This window comes from Hipposideros armiger, unplaced genomic scaffold, assembly GCF_001890085.2.
Source record: "Hipposideros armiger isolate ML-2016 unplaced genomic scaffold, ASM189008v1 scaffold_380, whole genome shotgun sequence".
Lineage (NCBI taxonomy): Eukaryota > Metazoa > Chordata > Mammalia > Chiroptera > Hipposideridae > Hipposideros > Hipposideros armiger.
Window position 1 is genome coordinate 1,206,242 of NW_017731730.1, and position 15,348 is coordinate 1,221,589.

The following is a 15,348-nucleotide window of genomic DNA, read 5'->3' on the forward strand; positions in this document are numbered from 1 at the left end:
GTTGAATAAATCATATAAAAACCTTATATAGCAAAAACAAAGTTACAACTCTACTATCTCCTTGAAAACTTAATTCCCAAGTCCCTCTCATGGTGGGCAAACTTTTCCATGGACATGAAATTACTTGAAATAGATTGGTGCCCTTGTCCCAGGCAGCCACCTGAGGTGAGCATAGCTAAGACATCACTAAAACGAGCAGTACTTTCAACAGGGTGTTAAACATCTGGCTGAAGGCTTACAAATCTGTGAGACTACCAGGTTGCTATTTCTGCAAGTGCCAGGCTACTGACTACATTTGGCACGGAGGCTGGGTGTGGGGAGCAGGGGATAATTCTATATTTGAGCAAGGCCTCTTTTTGAAAACTTTTGGCTAATTAGGACTTCCTTTTTTATTTTGAATTTTCTTAGTTTTTGATTTTCTTTTTCTTAAAACTTTCTCCCTCAAAAAAATAACAAGCCATGCAAATAAGCATGTATGTGTACACACATGTACACGTGTACACACACACACACAGATGAATTTATTTCTTCCAGAATGATCATTAATGCAAATTTCAATGAAAGACTGGGGAATGCTAGGTTGATAACACTGGATTCATTTCATCATGAAAGTGGCAGCGATGTGTCCTCACTGGAATAGGTTCCTGTTTAGAGAATGGATTTGCTTTCTCCTCCAGCACCAGCAGCACTACCCTTGGATTTATTGAATGCCTTATCACTCATCAGGTATCCCTCACAACATAGCTTCTGACTGAGTAACCCATTTCACGGCATGCAAAGTGTGACACTTGGCTCTCGCCTCTGGAATTCTCTGGCCTCTTCATCTACTCCGTCACTGAGAAGGAGCTGGCCCCTTAAAATGGTTGTGTTGCCAACTGGGAAATAAACCCCTGCAAGTTTGGGGTGCTATCTTTCAGAACGCGGCATTATTCTCAATCTGCAACTGACATACAGTGCTTGGGGGGAAAAGTGGTAGTGATCCCTCTTGTTATTACAGCTAAAACCCACTAGCAGAGTTTTTCTTTCCCACTCCAGAACATTGGGCTCTGTTGATCTAAAGGTCTCATGGAAGTGTGCCTCCCTTAGGAATGAAGACCTTTAAAAGCTACATATACTGGAGAAGAAAAGTTGTGACTTAAGCAGGGGAAGCAGTGAGGGGCTCAAGGGCTTCCCAGGCAAGGGGCCCAGGACTGAGACAAAGGTGAGCTGGGAGAGCCAGAGGCAAGGATGGGAACCATGATCTCATATTGGCTTATATTTTCTCCCCAAATATTTGGAGTGGCGACTAGAGGCAAAGCACTGTTCTGGGTATTTTATTTCTGCATGTCTTTTAATCCTCATAGCAATCCTGTTCGGTAGGAGTGATTAACATTTAACAGGATCAGAGAGTTAAAGGACTTATCCAAAGTCACACAGCTGGAGGTAACTAGAGGGAGATCTGACACTTCCAGCCTCACCTGGAACACCTACCTGCTCAGGGAACACTCCTCAGCTGGCTGGCTATCTCTGCTCCTCACTTACCCCAGGCTCACGCCAGTCCTTGAGGCCAGCCCAGGGCAGTCCGAGGCTCTCAGCCCTCCCTTGGTTTGGTTAACTCCAGCTCTGTCTTCAGAAAAAGCTCAAATGNAAAAAAAAAAAAAGAAATGGGGCAGGAGCATCTCAGGATGGAAAGGAAAGGAGTGGGTGTTGTAATCTGGGTTTGACTGACCCTTGCCAGTATCTTTCCCAACTTCCTCAGGTGACCATGACCCTCAAAGTAGCCCAGGAACTTGCACTCTCCTGTAAGAGGCTCAACCACTGGATCAGGGAGGAAGAAAGTGGGAAGTCGGGGAACGCTTAGAGGCTTGCCAATCCGCCAGCCACCATTACTATTGGCACCCCACCCCTAGCCAAGCGTATCGCTAGGGTGATGTTGGTCAGGTGCAAATGAGATCATTAACTCCCTGGCTTGAAATCCTACCTAGCACTGTCTATCATGATGCTAGACTAAAAGCCAAATCTTTCTGAGGGTCCACAAGACCCTGCCTGATTGACTCCTGCCCATCTCACTGCTTTATCTGTCCTCCCTCCTTCCAGTCTCCAGGAGTTTCCCATTGGTTACATGCAGCTGGAAGCCAGAAGACAAAAGAATCTATTAAGGTAATTCACAGAAGTCAGCGTACTGGGGAAGAGAGCAAAATGGAAGGGATGGAGAGTGGGGTCTGGAGGGGAATGAAAAGACCCCACAGGATCATCCCCAAAAGTGAAGAGGGAGAGGCAGAGGTGGATGGGGCTAGTGGTTACTTAATTGGCAATCTAGGACTTCTTTGAGGAGCTATGTCTTACCTTACCTCCAAGGGTTATCGTTACACTTAGGTGTGAGGAGAGTATGAATGTGGAGAGGGGTACAGTGATGCTGACACTTCCCCCAGAAGACACTCTTCTCTTTCGCTCTCCGTCCCATGGAGATCAGGAAATTCCTAAATAAAGTGTGTGTGTGTGTGTGCGTGTGTGTGTGTGTGTGTGTGTATGTGTGTGTGCGCACACGCGTGTGTGTGCGTTTCCGTTCTCTCCAGGACGTGCACCTTGGGAAACCTTACGAGCCAGGAGGCTGCTCCATCCCAGGCAAACATTCTAGTCTGTAAGCGGAGCTTGCTCACAACACCCCTGAGACCTTAGTCAAGGTCCTCTCCATTATCAAGATACATGACTTTAAAAAATTTCTTTGTAAATTGAATATTTCCAAAAAAATCCACGTGGAATTCTATTTTTTAAAAAAGAATAGAATGTAGTTTTTCTGCCTAAGATGTGTGTGTGTGTGTGTGTGTGTGTGTGTGTGTGTGTAGAAGGAGGCCAACTGGGTTTTTGCCTGCACCTCCGTCCCCTCATCTCAGCAGTACCTGAGATAGCAGTTTGGAAAAATAGCAATAGAACCTCTGCCAACCCCAAGACTAGAATTCCGAATCTCTTAATACTTGGTTGGGGCTCTGTGCACCTCCCCGCCCTGTCTCGCATATGGTCTCTGGTACAATCACAAATGCATCATTAAGCAGACCCAAAGCGTCTCAGATTCGCCAAACACATTACAGAGAGTTGTGGGGTAATAGAATAGATTGGGAGAAGGAGTGTGGCGCATGTCAAGAGAATAAAAAAAAAAAAAGATATGGAGCAAATATTAAACCCCAAATGTGTTTGCTGTTGACTTTTCCCCAAATCTGCCAAATGCTTATGTTTAGCAATAAGCAAGTCTTAATGCCACCCTTTTATTAACTCATTAATCAAGAGGAAAGACTTCTTATTCTCACAGATGTTAAGGATGAATTACTCTCAAAGTTTGCAGGCCAATAGATGACAGGTACTCCATCACCCTAAAGTATTTTTGGAAGCAGTGGCAGTCAGTGAAAAGCGACATGGTTACTGGAGTCAGTGGAATGCAAAGCTATTGAGATGGTTACCACAGGAAGCAGCTGCTACTGAAGAAATTAATGACTGTATATGTTAAAAATAATCTAATTAGGAATTGGCTGTTTGGGCTTATTTAAGTCTCCATATTATAATAGCCCAAAGGCCTTATGAAAGCTGTTCTGAGAATAAGGCCAAGCTGTCTTTGAAATTCACGGCACAAAATTGTCCACACAACTTACTTTTGGGACATTCTCTTATGTCTCCAAAGCTTTTGCATTTCCAAGTTTGAGCTCCACACCTACCACTTCTGATGTGTGTGCGTTTTATTTTCTATGAAAGCTCTAAATATCTACTGACTTTTTAAAATCAAAAGTATTTCATGGAAGCAGTCATTGCAGTGATGCTGTGTTACAAGACTGGACAAGAAAACAGGGGTTGGACTCCGGANGACCCACAGGTTGAGAACTGCTGTATTAGCTGCAGGGCTCACAGTGGTTGAGGATGGGTATGCCAGGTGTGGCATCAATGGCGTCCGCCATACCCTGACTCATTAAATGCTGCTAGGAGAGTAGAATATACATCTCTGGGAGAGACACAAGGAGCCAATTTTTTGCATGTCATTTAAAAAGTCAATCAAGCAGGCCAGGGACAGTTCTGAGGGTGGATATGTGTTTGAAGACTTTTCCTTGTCAATATCCAATCCCTTCTTCTTGGGTTTCCCATGACCAGAGTTGTTCCCCTTTATCCCCAAATTAGGGCTCTTAAACTCTTACTCACCCAGCATGAGTTCAACTAATCATACAAGCATATTAAGACGACTTTCCTCACTGAGGACTCACTGGGAGTCCCCAGGCTAAGCCAACTGTCCTTCATGCTCCTCTCACGAGCCTCTCAGCCACGGCAATGTAGACTATCTAGGAGCGTTGCTATACATCGTCACTTGAGCTGAACTTCCTGGTGAGGCGCGTATCAACTCCTCCCCCCCCATCTTTTTTTTTTAGTTTAATTTTATTTGAACTCAAGCAATGCACTTACATAAATTTAAAGGTCAGTGTCTCCAGAGGAGTCTTGCAGTCTCCTTCCTGAGGGGCATATGTCTGACTCCAGAGTTCCCATGCCAGACAGGGATCGAGGTCCATGAGGTGCCATCACCCAGAACGCAGGCTTACGTCTTCGGTACCACATCTTACCCCATCCTCAGCTGTGCAAGCTCTCCAGAAAATAAACCTGCCTTCTCCTGCCAGATGTCGGGCTGATGCAGTGGGTGGGATCTACAGCTCCTCATTCAAACTATTAGGGAATCCCCTTCAGCTTCACCCCACAGCCCCCCATGTACCCACCCCTCATAGGTACATGGAGTCTCTAATTCCTGCGTCCTCCTCGGGTTCTGTGCCAACAGTTGCTACCTGTTGCCTTCCTCATCTGCAGCACCAGGTTTAAACTTCACTGGTTAACCAAGTCAGTTACCAGTTAACTATTTCACTTTCAGCCTTTCAAAATTCATGGAAACATACGTAATCTCTGGTTTTGTTTGACTAAACTCCTGTTCTCTTTGTTCTTATGACTTGATGGCCTTTTTTTTCTTCAACTCTCATTTCAGTGGGGTTTGTAAGGGAATAGACATATATGCTAGGGTTCAGCCTGCTGTATTTCTATTCAGTCTTTTCAGAATTTTGTCTATCAGTTAGCCTTCCTCCACAGGAACCTTGTTCATGTCAATAATAATTATCCAAAGAGTCTGAGGTGTATTACAGAAAAGACATGATTTTATTTTTTAACTTTCAAACAAAAACCCAGGGAATGGAAGGGACAAAGTCTGGGACAGTGAGAGGCCAACAATTCCCACCCCACTCCTGCCCAGTATGACCCAGCATTTTTCTCTGGTGCTCGGGGAAGACTGCTGGGGCTGACAGTGCCCCATCTCCCCTTCCCAAAAACCAAGCTATACATTGGTTCTTCCAAAAGCCATTAGAGTGTGGTCCTCTGCATTCTAGACTTCCCTATTTTCAAAGCTGAGCTGTGAATGAATGCTTCTTTTATTATGTGTTGTGAACATTAGTTGACCTCACCCTTTAAGTTTACAGAGAGCTTGTTTAGAAATAGAGATAATCTGTCACTTCTGGTGGTCAACCAAAAACACACAATTCCTGCCACAGAGCATCCTTTGACTGTGCGTGCCTGGGACCAGTGTTCAGACAGCAATTTTTCTTGAAAAGATCGTCCTATTTCTAACTTGATTTCTAATCCTGAAGTGTGATTCCATGGATGGCCATTAGGGGATGCACGAATTTTAATGTAAGGTCCTAAGGATGACACTTAGAACTTTTTCATTTAATGGGCAAAGTGGATTTTTTCTTACTATTTTTAGAAAAACTTTTCAAACCATTGCACATTTTAAAATTTTGTGCAGATTACTAACTGCAAACAAAGGAAGGAAGTAAAAGGGAAAAACTAATAACTAGAATACTGGTTTCTGTTTCAGCATGAAACCCATTCACTCATCCATTCAACAAAGACTTATTAGGCACCTACTGCACAGCAGGCACTGCACCAGATGTTGAGAATTCAGCGATGACCACGCATTCATGCGTGCCTCACAGGTCCTCAACTTGCTTCCTCTCTCTTTCATATTGCCTAGCTATAAGAATTCTGAATTCACTCACAGACTTCCTGCAGAGAGCATCAGAATATTTTATAGGAATTTTTGGCTGAAGATCAGAGGAGAATCTTTTCTCTTAGCAAGGTACCTAATGAACTAATAGGTTCCATTAAGAACGTCATGAGGGGAAGTCTTAGAACTTTAGAGATGTCAATCAGAAGAGGTTTTGGGCAAAACTCAATACCTTTTCTCCTCAGGATACCATTGGGTAAAAATGTGAGGTTACCCTCCATTTTTTTCTCTATTATATGCTGGTGATGCATCCATTCTTTAATTTTTTCAAAGGGCAAACATAGCTAGGGATCACTCTGAGCCCCAGTCTTAGGAGAAGACAAATATAAATGTCATCCACCATGAAGCACCACGGACACTTAGTCAGCACCTCTCCTCCAAGGTAAACTGCATTCTTCTTTTACATCCAAGATACCTGGTGGCAGTGATATTAAATTCCAGCTTCTCCCTTTTCACCTGTGGCTTTGTCTACTCTCTAAAGAGGTATTTCAAAGTAGCAAGCAAGCAGCAATTTTAAGTAGAGGTTCAAGAACCTCACATTCATTCATTCTCTTCCTCTGTAGTAACATCAAATTAATCTCAAGGAAATGGAGCAACCTTGGCATTGCTGTGTCTTGCTCGCCTATTGACAAGTTACCACCCCATAGGTTCTCAGATCAAGGAAGTCACAGCACATGGTGAACAGTCAAGAAGCCCTCTGGGTCTGAGAGGAAAAACTGTGCCAGGAGGCCAGGCATGTGCTCATCTTTGTGTCAGCTTTGGTGGGAAATATGGCCACCAACAATTTCTGAGCAGTGTTTCTCATGCATTCCACCCCTGGAAAGAAACTGATTCAATTTCTCAGCTTCAATGTAAAAACAAACAATCAGTTGCTACTCCTGGAACCAGCAAATATTACCGGGGTTGAGGGATGGGGTGTCCTCTGTGGCAAAGTTCAGTCCCTTTTTGCTGTGCAGTGAATGCTAGCCTTTGGGTACAGAGCTATTTAAGGCATGACTAATATGGGAGAAAAAGTCTTAGACTTTTTTTTTCTGATTCAACAAAAACAGGCAGAAACTTTAAAAAACAGATACTATTTTAAATGATACTGAGATGTTTTTGGAATCATCCCAGATAGTTACACAATAAAAAGGTCAAAATGATGTCAAATATCACCGATTCCAGCAAATCTCAAAAATGAATGTTTTATTGAGCACAAACAAAACTTGGCACAATTCTTGTGAAAGCCACACTTTCCCTGACCCCATAAAACATCTCTTATCCAAACCCCTTAAGTTCTCAACTTTGATCTGAGGGCTGGTAACTGCAGAATAGGAGGTCATTTTAGTTGTCCCCTCTATAGAAAGAAGGGTGACCTCTTGAGAAACACAGTTTGAATGTCTCTGAATTTAGCACCTTGAAGTTATCAGCGGTGTACAGGTGGATCCTGCATCTGGCTGGGGAAAGATTTTCAAGGATGAAATTGAATTCAGTTCTTACAGACTGAAAAAAAGCCCTAAATATAAAATTTGAGGAAAGGCGATAAAAATAATTGTGGCTGTTTTGTTTGAAGGAATCAGTTTTTGCTTTGTGTTTATGAAAAGATTCATCCTTTAATTAACGAATGTGAAGAGGAATTTAAAAACACTTTAATTTCACATTCAAAATTAAATTAAAATGGTTTTATTTGTATTTCCAAAGATTAGAGCTAGATTTTATTTCTCAAAGATTGTTGCATAATACCTACCTAGAAAAATTTTTATTGAAGTTTAACATACATCTCAACAGGGCAGCTGGATGAATTTTTGCATATGTATATGTCTGCGTGGCCACTGCCCAGATCATGATATAGAACCTCTCCAGGATCACTGAAGACCCTTTCATGCCTCTATATGGTCAGCTCCTACCGTTACCCAAGGCTTCGGAGGTAACTGCTATTCCAACTTTTATAACCATTTGAACTTCATAAAATTGGAATAGTTCAGTACATGCTCTTTTATGTCTGGCTTCTTTCTCTCAATATCATTTCTCTGAGGTTTACCCATGTTGTTTCGTGTAGCAGTGATTTAGTTGTCCTCATTACTCTATAATATTTCATTGTATGAACACACCACAACTTTGTTATATGTGTTTTTGGTAGGCATAGGCATTCATTTCTCTTTGTGGAATGGCCGAGTCACTGGGTAAGCAAACAGCCATTTACCTTTACTAGATATGGACAGCCAGTTATCTCACATGATTGTATTAATTACAACTGCAGCAAGAAAGGAGGGCTCCAGTAGCTTCGTATTCCTAACAACTCTTGATTGTATAATCAGCCTTTAATTTTAGCCATTCCTAAGCATAGAGTGGTATCTTACTGTGGTTTTACTTCACATTTCTCTGAATACTGCCCATGTTATGCTTCTTTTCACATGCTTGATGCTGTTTGCATTTCCTAGTTTGTGAAGTGGAAGCTCACTTATAATATTTTGCCTATGTTTTATTGAGTAGTTTGTCTTTTTCTTATTGATTTATGGACGGTCTTTATGTATTTTAGATATAATAACATTGTGGGTTATATGCTCTTCTCCCAATGATCTCCCAAACTGACCCTTGCTTTTTCACTCTCATATTGATGCTAACAAAAGCCAGTTTATCAATCTCTTTTTATGGTTAACGTCGCTTATTGTCTTAAGAATTTTTTTTAACTTTTGTATTTTGAAATAACCATAGACGCACAGAAAGTTTCAAAAATAGAACAGAGAGGTATCATGTGCTCTTCGCTGATTTCCAACAAAGGTATCATCATACATTAACAAAACCAGGAAACTGACATCAGTTCAATCCACGGAGCTTGTTCAGATTTCACATCTTGTATGTATGTGCTCATTGCGTATGTGCACATGTGTGTATATTTCTGTGCAATTATATCATGTGTGTAGATTACATAACTACCACCACAATCAAAATACAGAATGTTCTACCACCACAAAGATCCCTATGCTAAGCCTTTACGGCCAAATCCACCCTCCACTCCTACCCTCTGGCAACCACTAATTTGTTGTTCTTCAGCTCTATAATTTTGTCATTTCAAGAATGTATATAATGGAATCAGATAGTAGCTTGTGACCTTCAGAGATTGGCTTTTATCACTCAGCACATGCCCTTGAGATCTATTCAAGTTGTTGCATATGCATCAATAGTTTGTTTCTTTTTATTATCAAATACTATTTTATTCTTGAATACTGGCACGGCAGCACCAGTTTGTTTAACCATTTGCCCACTTAAGAACATTTGCGTTGGTTCCAATTTTTAGCTTTTACAAATAAAGCTACTGCGTACATTAGTGCACAGCTTTTTTTGTGATCGTAAGTTTTCATTTCTCTTGAGTAAATGTTCATGAGTATGGTTGCTGTGTTATAGGGTAAATATATATTTAGCTTTTCAGAAACTGCCAAACTATTTCCAAAGTGACTATCGTTTTATACTCTCACTGGCAATGTAGGACAGACCCATTTCTCTACATACTGGCCAGCATTTGGGATCATTACTATTTTAAATTTTACTTGTTCTAATAGATACGGAGATAACAGATGTATGTAGATGAGGTAATATATTATCTCATCATTACTATAATTTGCATTTCCATAGTGATTAATGGTATTGAACATCTTTTCATGTGTTTGTCTTTTTTTTTTTCCAATAAAATGTCATGTGGTGGGCTGAATTTAGCCCATGGACCATAGTTTGTCAACATTTGTTCTAAATTATGTATTTGCTGCTTTGCTATTTCCATTTTCTCTTTATCCTAATTGTTGTGTTTTTTATTTTGAGTACATTATTTATGCTTACTTCTTTTTTGCAACTGCTTTTTCTGTATCATATTGCTAATTTGTTCTTTTATCTTAATGAAGATATTAATTATGCATTGTCTATTTCAATAACTCTACTTCATATGTTATATGTCATTTAGGTTTTGTCTTTGGAACTGTGACATAGTATAATGTTTAAAAGCTTTGGTGCTGAGCCTGTTTGCCTAAGTTAAAATCCTGGCATCTCCACCTACTAGTAAATTAATTCTCTAAGACTCTTATAAATTATGGGAAGGGATGAAGTCCCCCAGAATGACTGCTATTGGGATCATCACCAGTATAGTGAGTGGGAGCTTGGAACCATTTTAAATATAGTTTATAAAAATAAAATAATGTAATGTACTTGCACTGTGTGAAGCCAATTTAAGACCACACCATTTATATCCAGTAGACAAATTATAGTGTGCTATGTTGGAAAAGTTTAAGTGAACATAATCTTAAATGTGAATCCAATGGTGTTGTAAATTAATAAAAAGATGTAATCTTTTGGGGAAGAATATAACAAGAGCCTTATAAAATATTCATACCCTTTGACCCAATAATTTCACATTAAAAGCCCTTCTAAGCAAATAATGAACATATAAATATGAAGACAAAAGACACAAGCTAGGGCTGATAGAGCAGGAACACAGAAGGAGCTTGGCTTCATGATGGAAAAATTGAGCTGCTATGTCCACTCTGGGCCCCATCTCCTCTAACTTATTGTTGGATAGCTCAAGCCATTTCTGAGATAAGCTCAAATTTCCAATTACTAAAAATAATTAGTAATATGGTAGTCTATTTTTTAGACTAAGATGTTTACAAAATGTATATAATAGCATACCAAATGACTTTGTGGAGAAAAAGTAAGAGACAGAATTTTATATACCATATGGTTAAAACTAAGGGAAAAGACAGAACTGGAGGGGTATTTCCTACCAGTTTTGTGTTTTAAGTGGTTTCTTTTTTTCTTGTCCTGTATTTCAAGTTTCAAGTTTACTTTTTTTTTTACATTTTACAACTATAAATATAGAAAATAATAAACAGTTCTTAAAAAATACATTTTCTAGTGAAATATTGAGTCAGTAGAGAAGTACCAGAAATCTACTCTATACTGCAAGTGTATGTTAGTAGTGAAACAATGGTGCTGCAAACAAGAAAATCAAAAATAAACAAGTGGGACTATATCAAACTAAAATGCTTCTGCACAGCAAAAGAAACCACCAACAATGTGAAAAGACAACCTATAGAATGGAAAATAATATTTGCAAACCATATATCTGATAAGGGGTTAATAGCCTAAATCTATAAAGAACTCATATAACTCAGTAACAAAAAACCAAATAACCCAATTAAAAAGTGGGCTAAGACTTGAACAGACATCTTTCAAAAGAAGATATATGAAAGGACAACAGGTACATGAAAAGATGCTCAACATCACTAGTCAGTAGAGAAATGCAAATTAAAACCATAATGAGATATCACTTTGTACCTATTAGACTAGCCATCATCAAAAGACAAGCGATAACAACTGCTGCCATGGATGTAGTGAAAGGAACCCCAGTGCACTGCTGGTGGAATTATATACTGGTGTAGTCACTATGGAAAACAGTATGGAGGTTCCTCAAACAATTAAAAATAGAACTGTCATATGATCCAGCAATTCCACTTCTGGAAATATATCCAAAGGAAGGAAAACACTAACTTAAAAAGATACCTGCACCCCCATGTTCATAGCAGCATTCTTTACAATATAGCCAAGACATGAGAACAACCTAACTGTCCATCCATGGATGAATAGATAAAGAAGTTGTAGTACGTGTATATATACAATGGAATATTATTTAGCCATATAAAATGACAAAATCCTACCATTTGCGACAGCATGGATGAACCTTGAAGGCATTATGCTAAGTCAAACAAGTCAGACAGAGAAAGACAAATGCTGTATGATCTCAACTATAAGTGGCGCCTACAAAAACCAAAACCAAAACCAAAAAACCAAACTCATAGAATAAGAGATCAGACTTGTGGTTACCAGAGGCGGAGGGTGAAGGACGGGGGAACTGGTGGTCAAAAAGTACAAATTTCCAGTTATAAGATAAATAACTACTGAGGAGATCCAAGATGGCAGGGTAGATAAACACTGTGCCTGCTTCCTTTCATGAACACATTCAAATTACAACTAAATTATAGAACAATCAACCTGGAGAACCATCTGAAGTCTGGCTCAACAGAAGTTTTATAACTAAGGATATAAAGAAGAAGCCACGTCGAAACTGGTATAAGGGGTGAAGATGTGAAATGGGCCCCAAACCTCTGTGTGGAGGTTAAGAACTGGAAGGAATATCTTGGCCAAGGAGGTTCCCCCCAGAGGAGTGAGAGACCCCAGCCCTACATCTGCCTCCCCAGCCCAGAGTAGTGGTGACAGAAAGAGGAGCCCCCACAATATCTGGCTTCGAAAAACAGTGGGGATTCCGGCCATCCGGGTGAGACGGAAGGCTGCAGGAAACCCAGGCGTCCTCTTAAAGGGCCCTTGCACAGCCTCTCTCACTCGCAGGCACTCACTTTGGGCTCCAGTGGAGCGACAGTAACTCAGGGGGTGTCAAAGGGAGGGCTGGAGGACAGTTTCATTTTCCCTGTGTGGAGTCCTGCTCCCTTGCAGCTGGCAGGCAGGAACCATCTTTCCTGGGCTGAGCCCGCCCCCACCATGCCAAATCTGAATCTGATTGGCCTGGTGAGCTTCTGCTAACTCAGTGGGACCCTGCCCCACCCAACTTCCCCAACACTGGAGGCACTTTCACCACCAGCAGCCAGCTTTTGCCCTTACCCTCTCTGCAGAGCAGGAGAAATAACTTACCTGCTGAATGAGATGATAAGAAGTGGCTTTCTGTCTGGCTGACAAGCACGGAGGCAGGCTATTTTCTTCCCTCTAGCCCTTCTTCTACATGGTAAGTACATCTGGGTTGGGCCTCTTATTCATCTGACTTGGTAGAGTTGAGGTACACACAGATCCTTCATCCATGTGACTGGAGGAGTCACCTCTGCAGGTGGAACTCTCCCCCTATGTGGTGACAAGGTCGAGATTTGAGCTGAGGTGGAAAGAGATCATTGAAAGGTGAGTTTGACCTCAGGTGTGAGTCATATTTTACAAACCAGCTAATAATAAAGTGGATACTGTGATTCAATTCCAAACCTCTAAATTGGTTCAGGATCCATAGAGGAAGAAGGTGTAATTAAATAGATGATGGGATCCTATCAGGTGGTACTGTTATTGCAATAGAATTCTGCATGGAAGGGAATGATAGGTGTGTTGTCATATTTCTAATGGGAGGAAGACTATAAATAACATGAAAGTAAGAACTTCCAGCTATAAAATAAATAAATCCTGGGAAGATAATGCACATCAGGTGGCTACAGTTAATAATACTGTACTATATATTTGCTAAAAGAGTATATTTTAAAAGTTCTCATCACAAGAAAATTTTTTTGTAACTATGTAAGGTGATGGATGTTAACTAGACTTACTGTGGTGATCATGTCACAATATACATAAATAGCAAATCATTATGTTGCACATCTGAAACTAATATAATGTTATATGCCAATTACATCTCAATTTTTTAAAAAAATGAAAAAATAGTTAAGAAAAATAAAGAAAAACACAAGGTGACATTTTTGTCACATTACTAAGTTAAACAGCGTTTTCCTCCCTCATTTGGCATTTTGATATGACAATTATAAAAAGTATTATACCTTTAAATCGATAGGTTCAAGGAAGAGATGAATCACCCTTTAAAGCTAAGAATGTCAGTGCCACTTGATGTTATGCTATAAAATTTTGATATGTGAAGGTATGTTTTTGATCATTCAGCTTCTAAATTGTCTAACAATGATTTGGAAGAAGGGATAAAGATTTAGGGGAAGCATTATTATATAATATTTAAATGATTAAGCCAATTATTACATGAGTTTTGAATTATTTAAGATTCTAGTTCTCTAAAATAGAAAAATCTGAGATCCAAAAATGAAAGGGAACTATTTAAAGCCACCAGAGATTTTTTTGACTTTATCGCGCATCTCTCCATTAACATTTGAAGTTGTTACGGCTGGGAAAGAGCTAGAGAATTTTCGCACAGGCAGAGACACGGAACATCGCTGTCATGTGCACCGTGTCCCCTCTGGGCTCAGATCAAAGGGTCTGACCTTGACACCCCCTCACTCCTCTTCAGGCCCTCAGAACTGTGGTCTGGAGAAAAATCAGAATGCACTGGGTACCACTTATGAGATTTTGCATGGGCTGTTTATTACCTAATCCTCAAGAAGTAGTAACAGTAGTAGTTACAGCAACAGCTACTTTTTCTGTAGTGCTTACCATGTGCCAGGCAGAGTGTAAGTGCTTTACATGCACTATTTCATTTAAATCTCACATCACATCAATGGAAAAACTGGAAAAAAATCTTCATTCCTCACAGGTTCTTCATTCCACATGATGCCATTTATAAAGTCTTATGTTCACTTAGAGTTTTCAAAAGGGCAAATGAACATGAGAGAGAGAGAAATAATACACAAAGAAATGACCTATCATAACAAATTAGAACTGTCAAGATGGGGGGCTCCGAGTACAGAAAAAACAGGTATGATGGCCCCATGGAATGACATACCCACCATGTCACCGTTTTTTCATGCCATGGTACACACAGTTGAGGGACAAAGTCTCAAGTACGCTACTCAGATGGGGCAGCTTTTTGAACAGTTTCCACCATATACTTGCTGGAGTGTTCTTGTCTTCTCTGTCATCTGCCACTGAGCCCAGAATGGCCACCAGAGACCTCCTCTCCCATCAGACTCATTGATTCTCCATCTCTTTCTCTGCCCTCCTTCTAGCTCCCTCAATTCCCTGTAACCACCTTTATTTTTAAACCAGCTCATGTAATACCCATGTTTGTTTGTTTACTTCATGTAAAGGGAGTTGGGGTCTCCAGGTGCAGTGGGGAGGGATTCTGAATTCTTGGGTTGGACAGGAGGTGCCATCAAAATAGTTTAGAATGTAATCGTTTATGCTTCATTATACATTCAGCCTTCTAGTAAAATCGCTGTACTAGAGAAAAGGGCCTTGTTTACATCATTCCACAAAAACCACTGAGACTATTTTCAAATGGATCAACTGCTATTGTTTCTGAGTATAAAGATTTTTGTTTGAACTGAGCAAGCAAATGATTCTTCATCAGTGACTAGGCAACCATTTTAAAGACAGTGGGATATTGTAAATATTTAATGCAGAAGGCAGCAATGTAATGAGGGCCAGTTGAAACCCATCTTTTTTTTTTTTAAGATTTTTATTGGGGAATTGGGGGGATAAGAACAGCACTGGGGAATTGGGGGGAAGGGAATAGACAAGTTGCTGTCCTTTTGTTCTTCAGTCTAGTTGTGGAGGACGTTGCTTCACTGGCCCAAGTTGGCACCATCATTGTGCTCTTC

General features: G+C 40.3%; 1 long non-coding RNA gene across 3 annotated transcripts in view; it reads right to left on the reverse strand.

The window, feature by feature from the left end:
* LOC109393465 (uncharacterized) overlaps window positions 1-15,348 on the reverse strand; it is a 125,430-nt gene that overhangs the window by 56,611 nt on the left and 53,471 nt on the right. For all 3 annotated transcript variants that reach the window (XR_002126265.1, XR_002126264.1, XR_002126263.1), the window contains exon 3: window positions 12,728-12,959. This is a non-coding gene — a long non-coding RNA (uncharacterized LOC109393465). The remainder of the gene's footprint in view (window positions 1-12,727; window positions 12,960-15,348) is intronic.